The sequence below is a fragment of the Ornithorhynchus anatinus genome, unplaced genomic scaffold, assembly GCF_004115215.2.
Source record: "Ornithorhynchus anatinus isolate Pmale09 unplaced genomic scaffold, mOrnAna1.pri.v4 scaffold_175_arrow_ctg1, whole genome shotgun sequence".
Classification (NCBI taxonomy): Eukaryota; Metazoa; Chordata; class Mammalia; order Monotremata; family Ornithorhynchidae; genus Ornithorhynchus; species Ornithorhynchus anatinus.
In genome coordinates this window covers 202319-222382 of record NW_024396702.1, presented here as the reverse complement: position 1 = coordinate 222382, position 20064 = coordinate 202319, and positions in this window count along the sequence as shown.

Here is a 20064-nt window from a genome sequence, read left to right as displayed (position 1 = left end):
TCGTTCACCCCACACATCCTATCCGTTACCAAGACCTGCCGGTTTCACCTCTACAATATCGCCAAGATCCGCCCTTTCCTCTCCACCCAAACGGCTACCTTACTATTACGGGCTCTCGTTATATCCCGGCTAGACTACTGTGTCAGCCTTCTCTCTGAGCTCCCTTCCTCCTCTCTCGTCCCGCTCTGGTCTATTCTTCACTCCGCTGCCCGGCTCATCTTCCTGCAGAAACGATCTGGGCATGTCACTCCCCTTCTTAAACAACTCCAGTGGTTGCCTATCAACCTCCGCTCCAAACGAAAACTCCTTACTCTAGGCTTCAAGCTCTCCATCACCTTGCCCCTTCCTACCTCTCCTCCCTTCTCTCTTTCTACCGCCCACCCCGCACGCTCCGCTCCTCCGCCGCCCACCTCCTCGCCGTCCCTCGGTCTCGCCTATCCCGCCGTCGACCCCTGGGTCACGTCCTCCGCGCGGTCCCTGGAACGCCCTCCCTCCTCACCTCCGCCAAACTGATTCTCTTTCCCTCTTCAAAACCTTACTTAAAAATCACCTCCTCCAAGAGGCCTTCCCAGACTGAGCTCCTCTTCCCCCTCTACTCCCTCTGCCATCCCCCCTTTACCTCTCCGCAGCTAAAGCCTCATTTTCCCCTTTTCCCTCTGCTCCTCCACCTCTCCCCATCCCCACAGCACTGTACTTGTCCGCTCGACTGTATATATTTTCGTTACCCTATTTATTTTGTTAATGAATTGTACATCGCCTTGATTCTATTTAGTTGCCACTGTTTTTACGAGATGTTCTTCCCCTTGACGCTGTTTAGTGCCATTGTTCTTGTCTGTCCGTCTCCCCCGATTAGACTGTAAGCCTGTCAAACGGCAGGGACTGTCTCTATCTGTTGCCAACTTGTTCATCCCAAGCGCTTAGTACAGTGCTCTGCACATAGTAAGCGCTCAATAAATACTATTGAATAATTAATTCATTCATTCATTCAGTATTTATTGAGCGCTTACTATGTGCAGAGCACTGTACTAAGCGCTTGGAATGTACAAATCGGTAACAGATAGAGACAGTCCCTGCCCTTTGACGGGCTTACAGTCTAATCGGGGGAGACAGACAGACAAAAACAATAGCAATAAATAGAATCAAGGGGATGAACATCTCATTAAAACAGCAGCAAATAAATAGAATCAAGGTGATGTACATCTCATTAACAAAATAATAGAATCAAGGTGATGTAAATCTCATTAACAAAATAAATAGGGTAATGAAAATATATACAGTTGAGTGGACGAGTACAGTGCTGAGGGGAGGGGAAGGGAGAGGGGGAAGAGCAGAGGGAAAGGGGGGAAAAGAGGGCTTAGCTGAGGGTAGGTGAAGTGGGGGGTAGAGGGGGAGCAGAGGGAGCAGAGGGAAATTGGGGAGCTCAGTCTGGGAAGGCCCCTTGGAGGAGATGAGCTCTAAGTAGGGTTTCAAAGAGGGGAAGAGAATTAGTTTGGCAGAGGTGAGGAGGGAGGGCATTCCAGGACAGCGGGAGGATGTGGCCCAGGGGTCGACGGCAGGATAGGCCAGAATGGGGGACGGTGAGGAGGTGGGAGGCAGAGGAGCAGAGCGTGCGGGGTGGCCAGTAGAAAGAGAGAAGGGAGGGGAGGTAGGAGGAGTCAAGGTGATGGAGAGCCTTGAAGGCTAGAGTGAGAAGTTTTTGTTTCATGTGGAGGTTGATAGGCAACCACTGGAGGTTTTTAAGAAGGGGAGTCACACACAGACACACACACACACACGCACGCACAAAACACACACACTTTATTTACCCTTTCAACTCACCCATGCACTTAGGCACACCCACCAAGCTCTGAACTATACACCCCACAACAATTAGATATATATCCTTCCACTTAGATCCTTACCTTACCTATACTGTATTAATTGGGTCCTCCCCATTCAACTGATGCTGGACCTATAAGATTCTAAGGGAACTCTGGTAGTATGTGGGAGACAAGCATACCTTGAAGGTGCAAGGGAAGGAGAGCAGAAAAGTGGGGACAGGTCTGTTAAGGTGGTGAGTCAGGGCTTCAGTGAACATGTCTGTTAATTCTGTTTTACTGTATTCTCCTAACCAAGTAGTACAGTGGCCTCCACATACTAAGCACTAAGCAAACATCACTGATAAATTGCAGGAAGGAAGTGTCTCTTGGAATTTCCACAGCCACACAGAAAGGCTGGAGAACAAAGAGACAGTTTGAGTGGCCAAGAAGCCTTCTGAAAGGGAGTGTTAGGCTCTTCACCCCACTACCCACTTCCCTCACAGGCACGAATAATGTCGGGAAAGGGGAAAGATTATACTTCCACATAGCCTGCCAATGACACCTTGAAGGAAATTACCTGGCCCAGAGACCCCCTAGTAAGCAAGCCAGAAAGCACATTCAAAGTTACCCCAAACTCCACACCTCCTTCATCCCCAAAACTTTCCTTTTATCCTCCTAAACTCCACACATTAAAGCCAACATATTCAACTCCAAATAGCCTCAGGCTCTGGAGGTTTATATAGGGCAGGGAGAGGAGGGTAGGGGCGGGGCCCGGCCTGACATCAGTAATCCACTTGGTTAGTAGCAGCTATGTTAGAGATCAGGTATCCTGGAGGGAAGCCCTATCAACTTCATTGGAAGAGGGAATGGCTTTGGGAAAGATAGGGTAGGATGGGATAGGGGATAAGGGATAGGATTGGATTGAATCTCTCGCATGAAAGGATTTGTCCAGGGAAGCACAAATTCATTCATTCGATAGTAGTTTTTCCAGCTCTCCAGAGGGTCTCATCTCTGACCTTACCCCCACCCCACCTTTTCTTTCCCTTCGCTCCTCAGAGCCCCCACATGCGACCTGCTGACACTGGACCCCAGGAGTAGTCAGAGCAGTCTGGCCCTGTAAAGTAGAAAAAAATCACTCTCCACTTGAAAAGGGTTCGGGGCCAAGCCTGCAAGGCAAAGGCTGTGGGGCCTAAACTGGAAGAAAAGGATTCAGGGCCCAATGTTCAAGTCAAAGCCTGCCTGGCCCAAACGAGAACGAAAAGGTTTCGGGGCCAAACCTGCAAGGCAAAGGCTATGTGGTCCAAGCCTGAACGAAAAATATACAGGACCAAACCTGCAAGGCAAACTCTTGGGTGGCCAAACTGGTTCCAAAAGTGTTTGGGGCTAAACCTGCAAGGCAAAGGCTGCAGGACCCATACTGAAATGAAAAGTGTTCAGTGACAAACCTGCAAGGCAAACTCTGTGGAGACTAAACTGGAACAAAAGGTGTAGTGAGTCAAACCAGCGAGGCAAAGGCTGTGAGGCCCAAACCTGAAGGAAAAGGGTTTGGGGCCAAATCTACAAGGCAAACTCTAGGGGTCCCAAACTGGAAACAAAATGATTCACGGCCAAACCTGCAAGGAAAAGGCTGCGGGGCCCAAAGTGGAACCAAAAGGGTTCAGGGCCAAAGCTGCAAGGCAAAGGCTGCGGGACCCAAAGTGGAACCAAAAGCGTCCCGGGTCTAACCTGCAAGGCAAAGCCTGCGGGGTCCAAACTGGAAGGAAAAGGGTTTGGGTCCAAACCTGCCAGGCATAGGCTGCCTGGCCCAAACAGGAACAAAAAGGGTTCAAGGCCAAACCTGCCAGTCAAAGGCTGTGGGGCTGAAAACTGAACAAAAAAGATTCGGGGCCAAATTTGCAAGGCAAGCTCAAGGGGACCCAAACTGCAACCAAAAGTGTTCAGGGCCAAATCTGCAAGGCAAACTCTGGGGTGGCCAAACTGGTACTAAAAGGGTTTGGGGCCAAACCTGCAAGGCAAAGGCTGCAGGGCCCAAACCAGAATGAAAAGTGTTCGAGGCCAAACAGGCAAGGCAAACTCTAGGGGTCCCAAACTGGAAACTAAATGGTTAAGGCTAAATCTGCAAGACGAAGACTCTGGGGCCTAAACTGGAACCAAAAGTGTTCGGGGCCAAACCTGCAAGGCAAAGGGTGTGGGCCTGAGCCTGAACGAAAAGGGTTTGGGGCCAAAAATGCAGGGCAAAAGCTGCAGGGCCCAAACCTGAACAAAAAAGACTCGGGGCCAAACCAGCAAGGCAAACTCTAGGTGACCAAAACTGGAAACAAATGGATTCAGGCCAAACCTGCAAGACAACCTCTGTGGGGTGGGCAAACTGGTACCAAAGGTGTTCGGGGCTAAACCTGCCAGGCAAAAGTTGCAGGACTCAAACTGAAACCAATAGGGTTCGGGCCAAACCTGCAAGGCAAATTCTGAGGGTGCCAAACTGGAACCAAAAGGATTTGGTGCCAAAGATCCAAGGCAAACTCTTGGGGGCCCAAACTGGAACGAGAAGTGTTCAGGGCCAAATGTGAAATGAAATGGATTCAGGGCCAATCCTGGAAGGCAAACTGTCAGGGGGAGGGCAACTAGAACGAACAGGGTTGGGGGCCATACCTACAAGACAAAGGCTGCAGGGCCCAAAACTGAACGAAAGGGTTCGGGGCCAAAGCTGCAAGGCAAACTCTAGAGGGCCCCAACGGTAACCAAAAGCATTAGGGGCCAAACCTGCAAGGCAAATGCTGCAGGACCCAAACAGGAATGAAAAAGTTTCGGGGCATAACCTGCAAGTCAAAGGCTGTGAGGCCAAAACTGGAAGCAAATGTGTTAGAAGCCCAACAAACAAGGTAAAGTCTGTGGGGCCTAAACCTGAACCAAAACGTTTCAGGGCCAAATCTGCAAGGCAAACTCTAGGGGGCCAAAACTGGAACGAGAAGTGTTTGGTTCCCAGTCTGCAAGGCAAAGTCTGGGGAACCCAAACTGGAATGAAAAAGGTTCGGGGCCAAACATGCAAGGCAAAGATTGGGGGGCAAACCTGCAAAGCAAAGGCCGCAGGGCCCAAACTGAAACCAAATGTGTTCGGGGCCAAACCTGCAAGGCAAAGGCTGTGGGGCCCAAACCTGAACGAAAAGAGTTCGGATCCAAAGCTGCAAGGCCAAACCTGTACTAAAAGGGTTCCGGGCTAACCTGCAAGGCAAAGCCTGCAGGGCACAAACCGGAAAGCAAAGCATTCGGGGCCAAACCTGCAAGGCAAACTCTAGGGGGCCCAAACTGGAACAAAAACGCTTCTGGGCAAAACCTGCAAGGCAAAGGCTGTGGGGCCAAAATGAAATGAAATGGACTGGGGCCAAACCCGCAAGGCAAACTCTAGGGGGTCCAAACTGGAACCAAAGGGTTAGGGGACAAACCTGCAAGGTAAAAGCTGCAGGACCCAAATGGAACCAAAAGGGTTTGAGGCCAAAGCTGCAAGGCAAAGACTGGGAGGCCAAATCTGCAATGCAAAGGCAGCAAGGCCCAATGTGGAAACAAAAGGGTTCCGGGCCCAAACTGCAAGTGAAAGTCTGCAGGACCCAAACTGGAAAGAAAAGGGTTCTGGGCTAAATCAGCAAGGCAAAAGCTGCCTGGCCCAAACTGGAACGAAAATGGTTTGGGACCAAACCAGCAAGGAAAAGGCTGCCTGGCCCCAACGAGAAGGGTATGGGGCCCAAATTGGAACGAAGAGAGTTCGGGGCCAAACCTGCAAGGCAAAGGCCGCAGGGGGCAAATGCTGCAGGGCCCAAACCTGAACAAAATGTTGGGGGCCAAACCTGCAAGGCAAAGGCTGTGGGGCCCAAAATGGAAGCAAAAGAGTTAGGCTCAAACCTGCAAGGCAAATTCTGGGGGGGTGGGCAAACTAGTACAAAAGGTGTTGGGGGCTAAACCTGCCAGACAAATGTTGCGGGACTCAAACTGAAACGAATATGGTTCGGGGACAAACCAGCAAGGCAAATTCTGGGGGATCCAAATGGGATAAAAAAGAGTTGGGAGCCAAAATTGCAAGGCAAAGGCTGCAGAGCCCAAACCTGAATGAAAACGGTTCAGGTCCAAAACTGCAAGGCAAAGATCGGGGGCCCAAAATGGAACCAAAAGGGTTCGGGGCCAAAACTGCAAGGGAAAGGCTGTGGGGCCCAAACCTGAACGAAAAGCGTTCGGTGCCAAAGCTGCAAGGCAAAGGCAGGGGACAAACCTGCAAGGCAAAGGCCGCCGGGCCCCAAACTGGAAACAAAAGGGTTAGGGGCCAATCCTGCAACGCAAAGGCTGTGGGGCCTAAACTGGAACCAAAAGGGATCGGGGCCAAACCTGCAAGGCAAAGGCTGCTGGGTCTAAACCTGACCGAAAATGGTTAGGGGCCAAACCTGCAAGGCTAAGCTGGGGGGACAAATCTAAAAGGCAAAGTCTGTGGGACCCAAACTGGAAGGAGAAGGGTCCAGGGCCCAATCTACAAGGAAAAGTCTGGGGCACCCAAACTGGAATGAAAAATGTTCGGGGCCAAACATGCAAGGCAAATCGTGGGGGAGCAAACCTGCAAGGCAAAGGCCGCAGGGCCCAAAGTGGAACCAAAGGTTTTCAGGGCCAAACTTGCAAGGCAAAATCTAGGGGGCCCAAACTGGAACCAAAAGGGTCAGGGCCAAACCTGTAAGGCAAAGGTTGCGGGCCCCAAACCTGAATGAAAAGGGTTCGGGGCCAAACACGCACGCCGAAGGCTGCAGGGCCCAAACCAGAAAGAAAAAGGTTCGGGGCCAAACCTGCAAGGCAAGCTCTAGGGGACCAAAACTGGAAACAAATGGGTTCGGGCCAAACTTGCAAGGCAACCTCTGGGGGCGGGCAAACTGGTACCTAAGGTGTCGGGGCTAAACCTGCCAGGCAAATGTTGCGGGACTCAAACTAAAACCAATAGGGTTTGGGGACAAACCTGCAAGGCAAAGGCTGCGGGGTCCAAACTGGAACCTAAAGGGTTGGGGGTCAATTCTGCAAGGCAAGCTCTGAGGGGGGGCACACTGGAACTAAAAGGGATGGGGGCCATACCTGCAAGACAAAAGCTGCGGGGCTGAAACCAGAAAAAAATGGGTTCAGGGCAAAATGTGCAAGGCAAACTCTATGGTGCCCAAAATGGAACCAAAAGGATTCAAGGCCAAAGCTGCAAGGCAAAGCCTGCGGGGCCCAAACAGGAACGAAAAGGGTTAGGGGCCCAACCTGCAAGGCAAAGGCTGCCCGGCCCAAACAGGAACGAAAAGCGTTCGGGACCCAACTTGCAAGGCAAAGACTGTGGGGCCCAAACTGGAAACAAAAAGATGTGGGGCCCAACCTGTAAGGCAAAGACTAAGAGGCCCAAACCTGAACGAAAAATCTTCAGGGCCAAACTTGCAAGGTAAACTCTGGGGGAGCCAAACTGGTACCAAAAGTGTTCGGGGCCAAACCTGCAAGGCAAAGGCTGGGGGACCCAAATTGCAATGACACAGGTTCGAGGACAAACCTGAAAGGCAAGTTCTGGGGTGGCCAAAGTGGGGTGGCTGAGCCTTGGAGACCGCCCGTCCCCTTCTTCCCGGCTGGATACGCCGTCACGTGGGCTCGGGATCTCTGCTCCCTCGGAGCTGAGCCCTGGACCGCCGGTCCCCTTATTCTCGGCTGAATCCGCCGCCACATGGACTCGGGAGGTCCTCTCCCTTGCAGCGGAGCCTTGGATCTCCCGTCCCCTATTCCTGGCTAACTCTTTGGCTGCTGATCGCGGACTCATCTACGCCGCGACCTCCTCTCCCGGGGAGCTGAGCCTTGGACCGCCCTTCCACACTCCCGGCTGAACCTTTCTCCTCCAGTCATCGTCGCCACGTTGGCTCGAGACCTCCGCTTCCTTGGAGCCGCGCTATCAGTCCTCGATGACCTGCCCCTGGGCATATAGTCAGCTCTGCAACCCAGACCTCTGCACCCCCGCTCAAGGACTCCGCCAATGAGGATCCCCCCCCTCGCCCCCGCAGACCCTCTAGCCACCAGCCCCCATTGTGCTCCCTTGCTCGGGCCTGGGGACATTGTGCTCCCCTGCTTCTCCCACCCCGGGCCTTGGGACATTGTGCTCCCCAACCGCCCTTCCCCCACTCCGCTCGGAACCGGCCATTTTGGGAAGCCCTCACTCCCTCTTCCCCCGGGAGGTGATTGATCTCCCCGGCCCCGGGCAACAATGTCCTTGTTCTCACTGTGTTACCTTTCCCTAGCCGCCACCTACACCCGCAACCCACTCCGGACATCCTTAGGGCTCCCGCCGCCGCCCCAGAGACATTTGGACATGAGCCCCAGGACTCTCCTTGCCGCTAGCCTTTTGACTTTGATTTTGATCAGGTCGACCCTTAGTCAACACCCGACCCTGGTCATCACCAGCTTATTAATAATATTTCATTGTATCATGTTACTATATTACCGCTTTCGCAAGTTATCGTTAATTATTCTCAGTGCTGCCACCTACCTCTCCGGTCTTGCCATATCCTCCCATCTGCCCCTCCCAATCCTCTCCTTCCCCTCCCCTCTCTCGCCCAGCTCTTTCCCGCTCTCTCCTCTGCCTCCTCCCCTCCTCCTCTTCCCCAGCCTAGAACCTTGCTTTACTAGCGCCATCCCTCTTCCCACTCCCCTTACGCTCCTCCCCACCAAACCCCCTCCTCCCACCCTCCCCTCTTCCCCACCCACGCCCCATCCCAGTGCTCCTGTCCCACCGCCACCCCTCCTCTCCCTCTCCCCGTCCAGGGCCCCGACACCTCGTTCCCATCCAAATCCTCCCGTCCCCTCGTTCTCCCCCCCTCCCCCCTGCTCCTACAGCTACTTTCAAGTGTGGCCTCTGGAATCCCCGTTCCATTAAACTACCTTTCATCCTTGACCTTTCCCTTTCCCGCTCTCTCCTCCTCCTCGCCCTTACGGAGACCTGGCTCACTCCTGATGACACGGTCTCCGCCGCTGCTTTCTCCAGCGGAGGCCTCTCCTTTTCCCACTCCCCCAGACTCACCGGAAAGGGAGGAGGCGTCGGCTTCCTCCTCTCATCCCGATGCTGCTTCCGCACTATCCCTAGTCCCCCTTCCCTCTCCATTCCCTCCTTGGAAGCCCATATCATTCGCCCCTACCATCCCCTACAGATACTTGTAGCCGTCATCTACTGCTCTCCTGGTCCCACCACTGACTTCTTCAACCACCTTGACCCCTTTCTCCCCTTCCTTCTCTCCTTCTCTCTGCCCACTCTGATCTTTGGAGACTTCAACATCCACATGGATGTACCCGGTGACTCCTCTGCCGCTCGCCTGCTATCGCTCCTCGACTCTGCCAACCTCCTACTCCATCATACCTCGCCCACTCTCCGACTCGGTCACACCCTCGATCTCGTCATCTCCTACCGCTGCACTATCTCCTCCCTCACCAACTCTGAAATCCCTCTCTCAGACCATAACCTTCTCATATGCCTCCTCTCTCACACTCTTTCCCCCTGCAAATCTGTACTACTCCCCCACAGAGACCTCCACTCTCTTGATCCCATCCATCTCTCCAAAAGCATCTCTCCCCACCCTGCCCTCCGTCCTCTCTTCCCACACTCGATGATCAGGTCACCGCTCTCAACTCCACCCTCTCTACTCATCTCAACTCTCTCGCCCCCCCTCCCTCCGCCGCTCTCGCTCCACGAACCCACAGCCCTGGGTCACTGCCTCTGTCCGTCTCTTACGCTCTTATGCTCGAGCTGCTGAGCGCTGCTGGGGAAGGTCCAAACACCAAGCCAACCTTATCCATTTCAAATTTATCCTTTCCTGCCTTAACTCTGCTCTCTCCTCCCCCAGGCAAAACTTCTTTTCTTCCCTTATTGACACCCATGCCCGTCATCCCCGCCAATTGTTCCGGACCTTTAATTCTCTCCTCAGGCCCCCTGTTCCTCCCCCTCCCCCCTCCCTCACCCCCAACGATCTGACCACCTGCTTCAATCCGAAAATTTACACAATCAGGTCTGAGTTCCCCAAAGTCACCCCTCCCCTTTCTGCCTCCCCCCACCCTCTCCCCTACTTTCCCATCTTTCCCTGTAGTATCCTCAGAGGACATCTCCTCCCTCCTCGCAAGTGCCACCCCCTCCATCTGAGCCTCGCTGGAGACACACCCCACCCCACCCTCCCGCTCACCTTATAAAAACCATCAGCCCTTCCCTCCTCCCCTCCTTAACGTCTATTTTTAACCGCTCACTCTCCAATGGCTTTTTCCTCTCTGCCTTCAAACATGCCCATGTCTCCCCCATCCTAAAAAAACCCTCTCTCGACCCCACTTCCCCTTCCAGTTATCGCCCTATCTCCCTACTACCCTTCTTTTCCAAACTCCTAGAACGAGTCGTCTACACTCGCTGCCTAGAATTCCTTAACTCCCATTCTCTCCTGGACCCCCTCCAATCTGGCTTCCGTCCCCTCCACTCTACCGAGACTGCTCTCTCAAAGGTCACCCATGACCTCCTTCTTGCCAATTCCAATGGCTCCTACTCTATTCTAATCCTCCTTGACCTCTCAGCTGCCTTTGACACTGTGGACAATTCCCTTCTCCTCCACACCTTATCTCACCTTGGCTTCACGGACTCTGTCCTCTCCTGGTTCTCCTCATATCTCTCTGGCCGTTCATTCTCATCCTCCTTTGCAGGCTCCTCCTCCCCTTCCCATCCTCTAACTGTTGGGGTTCATCAAAGGTCAGTTCTTGGCCCTCTTCTGTTTTCCATCTACACTCACTCCCTCGGTGAACTCATTCGCTTTCACGGCTTCAACTATCATCTCTATGCAGATGACACACAGATCTACATCTCTGCCCCTGTCCTCTCCCCCTCCCTTCAGGCTCGTATCTCCTCCTGCTTCCAACACGTCTCTACCTGGATGTCTGCCCGCTACCTAAAACTCAACATGACGAAAACCGAGCTCCTTATCTTCCCTCCCAAACCCGGTCCTCTCCCTGACTTCCCTATCACCGTGGACGGTATGACCATCCTTCCCGTCTCTCAAGCCTGCAACCTCGGTGTCATCTTTGACTCGGCTCTCTCATTCACCCCACACATCCAATTCGTCACCAAGACCTGCCGGTCTCACCTTTATAATGTAGCTAATCCGCCCTTTCCTCTCCACCCAAACGGTTACTGTACTGGTACAGGCTCTCATAATATCCCGGCTGGATTATTGTGTCAGCCTTCTCTCTGATCTCCCTTCCTCCTGTCTCTCCCCGCTCCAGTCTATTCTTCATTCCTCTGCCTGCCTCATCTTCCTGCAGAAATGCTCTGGGCATGTTACTCCCCTTCTTAAAAACCTCCAGTGGTTGCCTATCAACCTGCGCACGAAACAAAAACTTTTCACTGTAGGCTTCAAGGCTCTCCATCACCGTGCCCCCTCCTACCTCTCCTCCCTTCTCTCTTTCTACTCCCCACCCCGCACGCTCCGCCCTTCTGCCGCCCACCTCCTCACCGTCCCCCGTTCTCGCCTATCCCGCCATTCACCCCTGGGCCACGTCCTCCCGCTGTCTTGGAATGCCCTCCCTCCTCACCTCCGCCGAACTAATTCTCTTCCCCTCTTCAAATCCCTAATTAGAACACACCTTCTCCAAGAGGTCTTCCCAGACGGAGCTTCCCCTTTTCCCTCTGCTCCCTCTGCTGCCCCTCTACCCCCACTCACCTCCCTTCAGCTAAGCCCCCTTTTCCCCCTGTTTTCCCTGTGCTCTTCCCCTTCTCCCTTCTCCACTCAGCTCTGTGCTCGTCCGCTCAATTTTGTATATTTGTTATTACCCTATTTATTCTGTTAATGAGATGTACATCCCCTTGATTCTATTTATTGCTATTGTTTTGGTCTGTCTCCCCCGATTAGACTGTAAGCCCATCAATAGCCAGGGACTGTCTCTATCTGTTGCTGATTTGTACATTCCAAGCGCTTAGTACAGTGCTCTGAACATAGTAAGCGCTCAATAAATACTATTGAAAGAACGAATGAATGAATGAATGAACAAAAAGTGTTCGGGGCCAAACCTGCAAGGCAAATTATGCAGGACCCAAACTGGAATGAGAACGGTTTGGGGCCAAACCTGCAAGGCAAACTATGGTGCCCAAATTGGAACCAAAAGGGTTCGGGGCCAAAGCTGCAAGGCAAAGACTGTGGGGCCCAAACTGGAACCCAAAGGGTTCGGGGCCAAATCTGCAAGGCAAACTCTAGGGGTCCCAAACTGGTACCAAAAGGGTATTACCTGCAATGTGAACTCAGGGGAGGCTAAGCTGGTACCAAAAGGGTTTGGGTCCAGAACTTCAAGTCAAAGACTACGGGACCCAAACTGAAACGAAAACGGTTCGGGGTCAAACCTGCAAGGCAAAGGCTGCAGGACCCAAACTGGAACCAAAAGTGTTCGGGGCCAAACCTGCAAAGCAAAGGCTTCGGGACCCAAACTGAATCGAAAAGAGTTGGGGAGAAGCCTGCAAGGCAAACTCTGAGGGGGCCAAACTGAAACAAAGAGGACTGGGAGCCAAACCTACAAGGCAAAGGCTGTAGAGCCCAAACCTGAACGAAAAGGGTCCGGGGTCAAACCTGCAAGGCAAACTCTAGGGAGCCCAAACTGGAATGAGAAGGGTTCGGGGCCCAATCTGCCAGGCAAAATCTGGGGGACCAAAGCTGGAACGAAAAGGGTTTGGGGCCAAACGTGCAAGGCAAAGATTGGAGGACAAACCTGCATGACAAAGGTTGCAGGGGCCCTAACTGGAACCAAAATGGTTCGTGGCCAAACCCTGCAAGGCAAAGGCTGCGGGGCCCAAACTAGAAAATGGTTTGGGGCCAAACCTGCAAGGCAAACATTCGGGGGCCCAAACAGGAATAAGAAGGGTTCGGTGCCCAATATGCAAGGCAATGTCTGAGGGACCCAAACTGGAACGAAAAAGGTTCAGAGCGAGACATGCTAGGCAAAGGTTGGGGGCGGGGGGACAAACCTGCAAGGCAAAGGCTGCAGGGCCCAATGTGGAACCAAAAGGGTTTGGGGCCAAAGCTGTAAAGCAAAGGCTAGGGGGGAAACCTGCAAGCCAAAGAGTGCAGGGCCCAAACTGGACCCAAAAGGGTTAGGGGCCAAACATGCAAGGCAAACTCTGAGGTGCCCAAACTGGAACCAAAAGTCTTTGAGGCCAAACCTGCAAGGCAAAGGTTATGGGTTCCAAACTGGAATGAAAAGAGTTTGGGGCCAAACCGGCAAGGCAAAGGCTGCCTGGCCCAAAATGCAACCAGAAGGCTTGGAGGCCAAACCTGCAAAGCAAAGTCTGCGGGGCCCAAACCTGAATGAAAAAGGTTCGGGTCCAAACCTGCAAGGCAAAATCTAGGGGACCCAAAGTGGAATTAAAAGAGGTCAGGGCATTACCTGCAAGGCAAACTCTGGGGGGGCCAGGCTGGTACCAAAAGTGTTCGATACAGACCTTCAAGGCAAAGGCTTACTGGCCCAAACTGGAACGAGAGGGGTTCAAGGTCCAAGCTGCAAGGCAAAGTCTGCGGGAACCCAAACTGCTACCAAAACTGTTGGGGGCCAAACCTGCAAGCCAAAGATTCAGGGGGGCAAACCTGCAAGGAACAAGTTGCAGGGTCCAAACTGGAACCAAAATGGTCCAGGGCCAACCCTGCAAGACAAACTCTAGGGGGACCAAACTGGAACAAGAAGGGTTCAGAGCCCAGTATGCCACGCAAAGTCTGGGGGACCCAAACCAAAATGAAAAAGGTTCGGGACCAAACATTCAAGCAAAGAGTCAGGGACAAACCTGCAAGGCAAAGGCTGCGTGGTCCAAACCTGACCGAAAATGGTTCGGGGACAAACCTGCAAGGAAAATTCTAAGGGGCCCAAACTGGACCTATAAGGCTTCAAGGCCAAACCTGCAAGGCAAAGGCTACAGGACGGAAACTGGGAGCAAAAGTGTTTGGGGCCGAACCTGCAAGGCAAAGGCTGTGGGACTCAAAGTGGAAGGAAAACGGTTTGGGGCACCTGGAAGGCAAAGGCTGTTGGACTAAAAGAGAAAAGAAAAGGGTTCGGGGCATTATCTGTGAGGCAAACTCTGTGGTGGCCAAGCTGGTACCAAAAGGGTTTGGGTCCAGACCTTCAAGGCAAAGGCTGCAAGACCCAAACTGAAACATAACGGGTTCGAGGCCAAACCTGCAATGCAAAGGATGTGGGACCCAAACTGGAACCAACAGCGTTCCAGCCCCAACCTGCAAGGCAGATTAGATTGTAAGCCCGTCAATGGGCAGGGACTGTCTCTATCTGTTGCCGATTTGTACATTCCAAGCACTTAGTACAGTGCTCTGCACATAGTAAATGCTCAATAAATACTAATGAATGAATGAATGAATGAAAGCTTGCGGGGCCCTAACTGGAACGAAAAGGGCTCGGGGCCAAACCTGCAAGGCAAAGACTGAGGGGGCAAAACCTGCAAGTCAAAGGCTGAAGGGCCCAAACTGGAACGAAAAATGTTCAGTGCCAAATCTGCAAGGCCAATGCTGTGGGGCCCAAGCCTAAGCGAAAAGGGTTCAGGGCCAAACTTGCAAGGCAAACTCTAGGGGACCATACTGGAACTAGTGGGGTCAGGCTACACTGCAAGGCCACTCTGGGGGAGTCAAACTGGCACCAAAAGGGTTTGGGGCAAATCGGCAAGGCAAACTTGGTGGGGGGGCGCAAATTGTAACAAATAGGCTTGGGGGCCAAACCAGCAAAACAAAGCCTGCAGGGGCCAAACTTGAAATAAAAGGGTTCAGGGCCAAACCTTCAAGGCAAGCTCTAGGAGGCCCAAACTGGAACAAGAAGGGTTCGGGGCCAAGACTGCAATCACAGGCTTGGGGGGCTTAATTGGAAGGCAAAAACTGGGGGACCCAAACTGGAACAAAATGGTTTGGGGTCAGGCTTGCAAGGCAAAGGTTGGAGGGTGGGGAGGCAATCTGGAAGGCAAAGGTGGGAGTTCCCAAACTGGAACGAGAAGCGTTCAGGGGCCCGGCCTGGAAGGCAAAGATTGGGGAGCCAAACATGGAATGAGAAGGCTTTGGGGCCAGGCTGGGAAGGCAAAGGATGGGAAGCCAAGCCTGGAATGAGTAGGGTTCAGGGCCAGGTCTGGAAGACAAAGGTGTGGGGCCCCAACCTGGAACGAGAAGGGTTTGGGGCCAGGCCTGGAAGGCAAAGGCAGAGAGGAGTCCAACCTGCAAGGCAAAGGCAGGTGGGTTAGACTAGGAGAAAATGTTAGGCTGGGGAAAAGTTAAGGCTAGGGAAAAGATTAGGAGAGGAGAAAAGGTTAGGTCAGGGTTAAAGGTTGGGCCAGGGAAAAGCTAAGGCCATGGGAAAAGCTTATGCTAGGAGAAAGGTTTAGGCCATGGGGAAGGTTAGGCTATGGGAAAAGGTTAGCCTAGGGGTAAAGGTTAGGCGAGGGTAAAGGTTAGGCAAGGGGAAAGGTTAGGCTATAGGATAAGGTTAGGCAAGATGTAAAGTTTAAATTAGGGGAAAAGATTAGACTAAGGGAAAATGTTCAGCAATGGGAAAAGGATAGTCCAGGGGAAAAGGTTAGGCAACTGGAATAGTTTAGGTCGTGGAAAAGGATAGGCCAAGGCAAAGTTTAGTCTAGGCAAAAACGTTAGGCTAGGGTAAAGGTTAGGCTAGGGGTCAGGTTAGGCTATGGAAAAAACTTAGGCCAGGGGAAGCGGATAGGCTAGGGGAAAAGGGTATGCTGGAGGAAATGTTTAGGCTAAGGGAAAAGGTTAGGTCAGGGAAAAGGTTAGGTCAGGGAAAAGGATAGGCCTAGGGACAAGGTTAGGCTAGGGGCAAAGTTTAAGCCCAGGGAAAAGGTTAGGTAAGAAAAAACGTTAGGCTGGGGAAAGGTTAGGCTAGGGGCAAAGGTTAGGCCTGGCAAAAATGATAGGGTAGGGGGAAAGGTTAGTCAGGGAAAACCTGGAATGAGAAAGGTTAGGGGAAAGGCCTGGAAGGCAAAGGCGTGGGAGCCCAACCTGGAGGAGGAAGGCCAAACCTGGAAGGTAAAGGCTGGGGGGCCCAACCTGGAACAAAAAGGGTTCAGGACCAGGCCTGGAAGGCAAAGGTGGGAGTCCCAACCTCGAACGAGAAGGGTTCAGGGCCAGGGGTGGGAGGCAAAGGCGGGGGGGAGGTGGTGGTGGTGGGGAACTAGATCGAGAATGGTTTGGGGTCAGGCTTGAAAGGCAAACGTTGGGGGGGCCCAACCTGGAAGGCATAGGTGGGGGGTCCAAACCTAGAAGGCGAAGGCAGGGGGGCCCAACTTTGAAGAGAAGGGTTCGGAGCCAGGCCTGTAAGGAAAAGGTGGGGGGGCGTCCAAAAGGGAAAGGAAAGGTGTGGGGGCCAAATCTGGAACGAGAATGGTTTGGGACCTGACCTGGAAGGCAAAGGAGGCGGGGTCCAACTTCAAAGCAAAGGCCAGTAGTCCCAACCTGGAACGAGAAGCGTTTGGGGCCAGGCCTGGAAGGCAAAGGTGGGGGGAATTAATCGGGAAAGAGAAGGGTTCGGTGTCAGGGCTGGGAGGCAAAGGCGGGCTGGGGGCGCGGGCCGGCAAACCTGGAATGAGAAGGGTTCAGGGCAAGGCCTGGAAGGCTAAAACGGGGGGGCCCATCCTGGAACGAGAAGCCTTCATGGCCAGACTGGGAAGGCAAAGGCTGGTGGGGGGCAAACCTGGAACGCTTAGGCTTCAGGGCCAGGCTGGGAAATCAAAGGCTGGGGGGCCAAACCTGGAACAAGAAGTCTTCAGGGCCAGTCTGAGAAGGCAATGACGTGGGGGTACCAAACCTATAACGAGATGGTTTCAGAGCCAGGCCTGGAAGGAAAAGGTGAGTGGGCCCAACCAGGAAAGAGAAAGGTTCGGGGCTAGGCCTGGAAGGAAAATGCGTAGGGACCACACCTGGAATGAGAAGGGTTCAGGGCAAGGCCTGGAAGGCTAAAACGGGGGGGCCCATCCTGGAACGAGAAGCCTTCATGGCCAGACTGGGAAGGCAAAGGCTGGTGGGGGGCAAACCTGGAACGCTTAGGCTTCAGGGCCAGGCTGGGAAATCAAAGGCTGGGGGGCCAAACCTGGAACAAGAAGTCTTCAGGGCCAGTCTGAGAAGGCAATGACGTGGGGGTACCAAACCTATAACGAGATGGTTTCAGAGCCAGGCCTGGAAGGAAAAGGTGAGTGGGCCCAACCAGGAAAGAGAAAGGTTCGGGGCTAGGCCTGGAAGGAAAATGCGTAGGGACCACACCTGGAATGAGAAGGGTTAGTGGCCAGGCCTTGAAGGCAAAGGCGGTGGGAGGGAGTGTGGGGGGGCTCAATCTGGAACGAGATGGGTTCAGGGCAGGGTTGGAAGGCAAATGGTGGGGGGGGCGGGCCGGGAAGGCTAAAGGCCATGGGGACAAACCTGGATCGAGCAGGGTTCAGGGCCAAGCCTGGAAGGCAAAGCTGAGGGGGCCCAACCAGGAAAGAGAAGGGTTCGGGGCTAGGCCTGGAAGGAAAATGCGTAGGGACCAAACCTGAAATGAGAAGCGTTTTTGGACTGGCCTGGAAGGCAAAGGCCAGGGGGCCCAATCTGGAACGAGATGGGTTTGGGGCAGGGGCTGGAAGGCAAAGGCTGGGGAGGCAGGCCGGTAAGGCAAAAGCTGGTGGGGACAAACCTGGATCGAGAAGGGTTCAGGGCCAGGCCTGGAGGGCAAAGTTTGGGGGCCCCAACCTGGAAGGCAAAGGCGGGGAGGCCAAACCTGGAAGGCAAAGGCTGGGCGTGGGGCAAAACTGGAACGAGAAGGCTTTGGGGCCAGGCCTGAAAGGCAAAGGCAGGGTGCCCAACCTGGAGCGAGAAGAGTTCAGGGCCAGGTCGGGAAGGCAAAGGCTGGGGAGCCAAACCTGGAACACGAAGGCTTCAGGGCCTAACTGGGACGTAAAGTCCGGGGGCCAGGGGGTGGCCAAACCTGGAATAAGAAGGGTTCAGGGCCCGGCCTGGAAGGCAACAGTGCTGGGGGGGAGGGGGGAGGGCGGTGGTCCAACCTGCAAGGCAAAGCTGGGGGAGCCCAAAATGGAATGAGAAGGGTTCGGGGCCAGGGCGGGAAGGCAGAGGCAGAGGTGCCCAAGCTGGAACGAGAGGCTTCTGCTGACAGGAGCTGGGTTGGAAAATGTCAGTTTTCTGAAGTCAAACAGGCCCTGACTCTGCAGGAAACAAGCCATGAACATCAGGAAAAGCCCTTTGGCATCAGGTTCATGGAGCAGGCGATCAGGTGATGATGCATAGACTCTTCCCCTGAATCAATCAGTGATGAGCTTCACTCGGGAAGTCCAACAGACACACAATTCCCCCAGGCTTTAACCACTTGATCAATCAAATCGATGGAATTTATTGGGCGCTTACAGCTTAGAGAGATGGTCTAGAGTCAATCAACAGTACTTATTAAGTGCTTACTGTGTGCTGAGCACTGGACTGAGCGCATGGGAGAGAACAATACAACAGGGTTGGTAGATATGTTCCCTGCCCACAATGAGCTTACCCAGATGTAAGAGGATGAGACATGACATGGAAGTTCTCTTCAGTGAGGAGTAACACTCTCATTCCACCTTTCTGAATGCTCCTTTTGTTCCAGTGGTATTTGTTAAGCCCCTTATTATGTGCCAGGCACTGTTTTAGGTGCTGGGGCAGATATGAGCTGATCAGGTTGGAGTAAGTCGGTGTCCCACATGGGGCTCACAGTCTTAATCCATATTTTAAGCTCGCTGAGGGCAGGGAATACAGGACTGGATTAACCAGTATCTATCCCTGCATTTAGTTCTGTAGTTGCAATGGTATTTGTTAAGTACTTACCATGTACCATGCACTGTTTTAAGCGCGGAAGTTGATACCAGCTAATCAGGTTGTAAACAGTCCATGTCCCATGTGGGGTTGACAGTCCTTATCCCCATTTTACAAATGAGGTGACTGAGGTAGAGGGAAGTGAAGTGACTTGCTCAAGGTCACAGAGCAGACAGGCGGCAGAGCTGGAATCGGAAGCCAGGCAGGTCCTTCTGACCCCCGGGCCCAGACTCTCTTCGTTAGGCCACACTGCTTAGCACTTAAATATCGTTATAATAACAATAATGACGTGGCTTCAGCTACCACGTCAGTATGAATGACTCCCAAATCCATCTCTCCAACCATCTGCCACGTGAGAGTGGGAAAAGCTTGTTCATTCAGAACAGTATCATAAAGTCATTAATTATGTTTCCATTCTATTATTTCCCCTCTCCAGAATTTATATTTATATCTGTCTCCCCATCAAGACTAAGCTCGTTGTGAGCGGGGAAGCTGTCTTTCAATTAAGATGTATTGGACTCCCCCAAGTGCTTTGTACAGTGCTCTGCACACAGTACGCACTGGATACCATTGATTGTGAGTTTATCATGATTCTATAACAATTATAACACTTCCATAAAGATTTGGATAGACTCTCTGCAGCATCCAGAAATACCGGCATCCAAAAAAGTGGCTATAATAGGGATATTTTGCCATTCAAAATTGGAAAAAAAAAAGTAATCGGAAGTCATAGTATTAGCTCCACACGGGACAGGGCCTGTATCCAAGTTGATTTGCTCACTTCCACCTACCTCCTGGTACAGCGCCTGGCACATAGTAAGTGCTTAACTAATGCCCTTAGTAATTCAATGGTAATTCAATATCTCTTCCCGCTTATTTTTATAGTGTGAATTCTATGTGGGACAGGGACTGAGCCTGACCTGATTGATAATCTTGAATCTACCCAGGGCTTGGTACAATGCTGGGCACATAGTGGGCATTTAATAACAATAATGTTGGTATTTGTTAAGCGCTTACTATGTGCCGAGCACTGTTCTAAGTGCTGGGGTAGACAGGGGAATCAGGATGTCCCACGTGGGGCTCACAGTCTTAATCCCCATTTTTACAGATGAGGTAACTGAGGCACAGAGAAGTTAAGTGACTTGCCCACAGTCACACAGCTGACAAGTGGCAGATCTGGGATTCAAACCCATGACCTCTGACTCCAAAGCCCGGACTCTTTTCACTGAGCCACGCTGACAAATGCCACCAAAATTATTATTAGACAGGTGGGGTTGGGAGCCAGCTGGTTTCTGAACAGGATTCGGGGACATAGCTGCAAGGCCAAGGTAGCAGGGCCCAAACTGAAACGAAAAGGGATCGCAGCCAAACCTGCAATGCAAAGGCTATGGGGC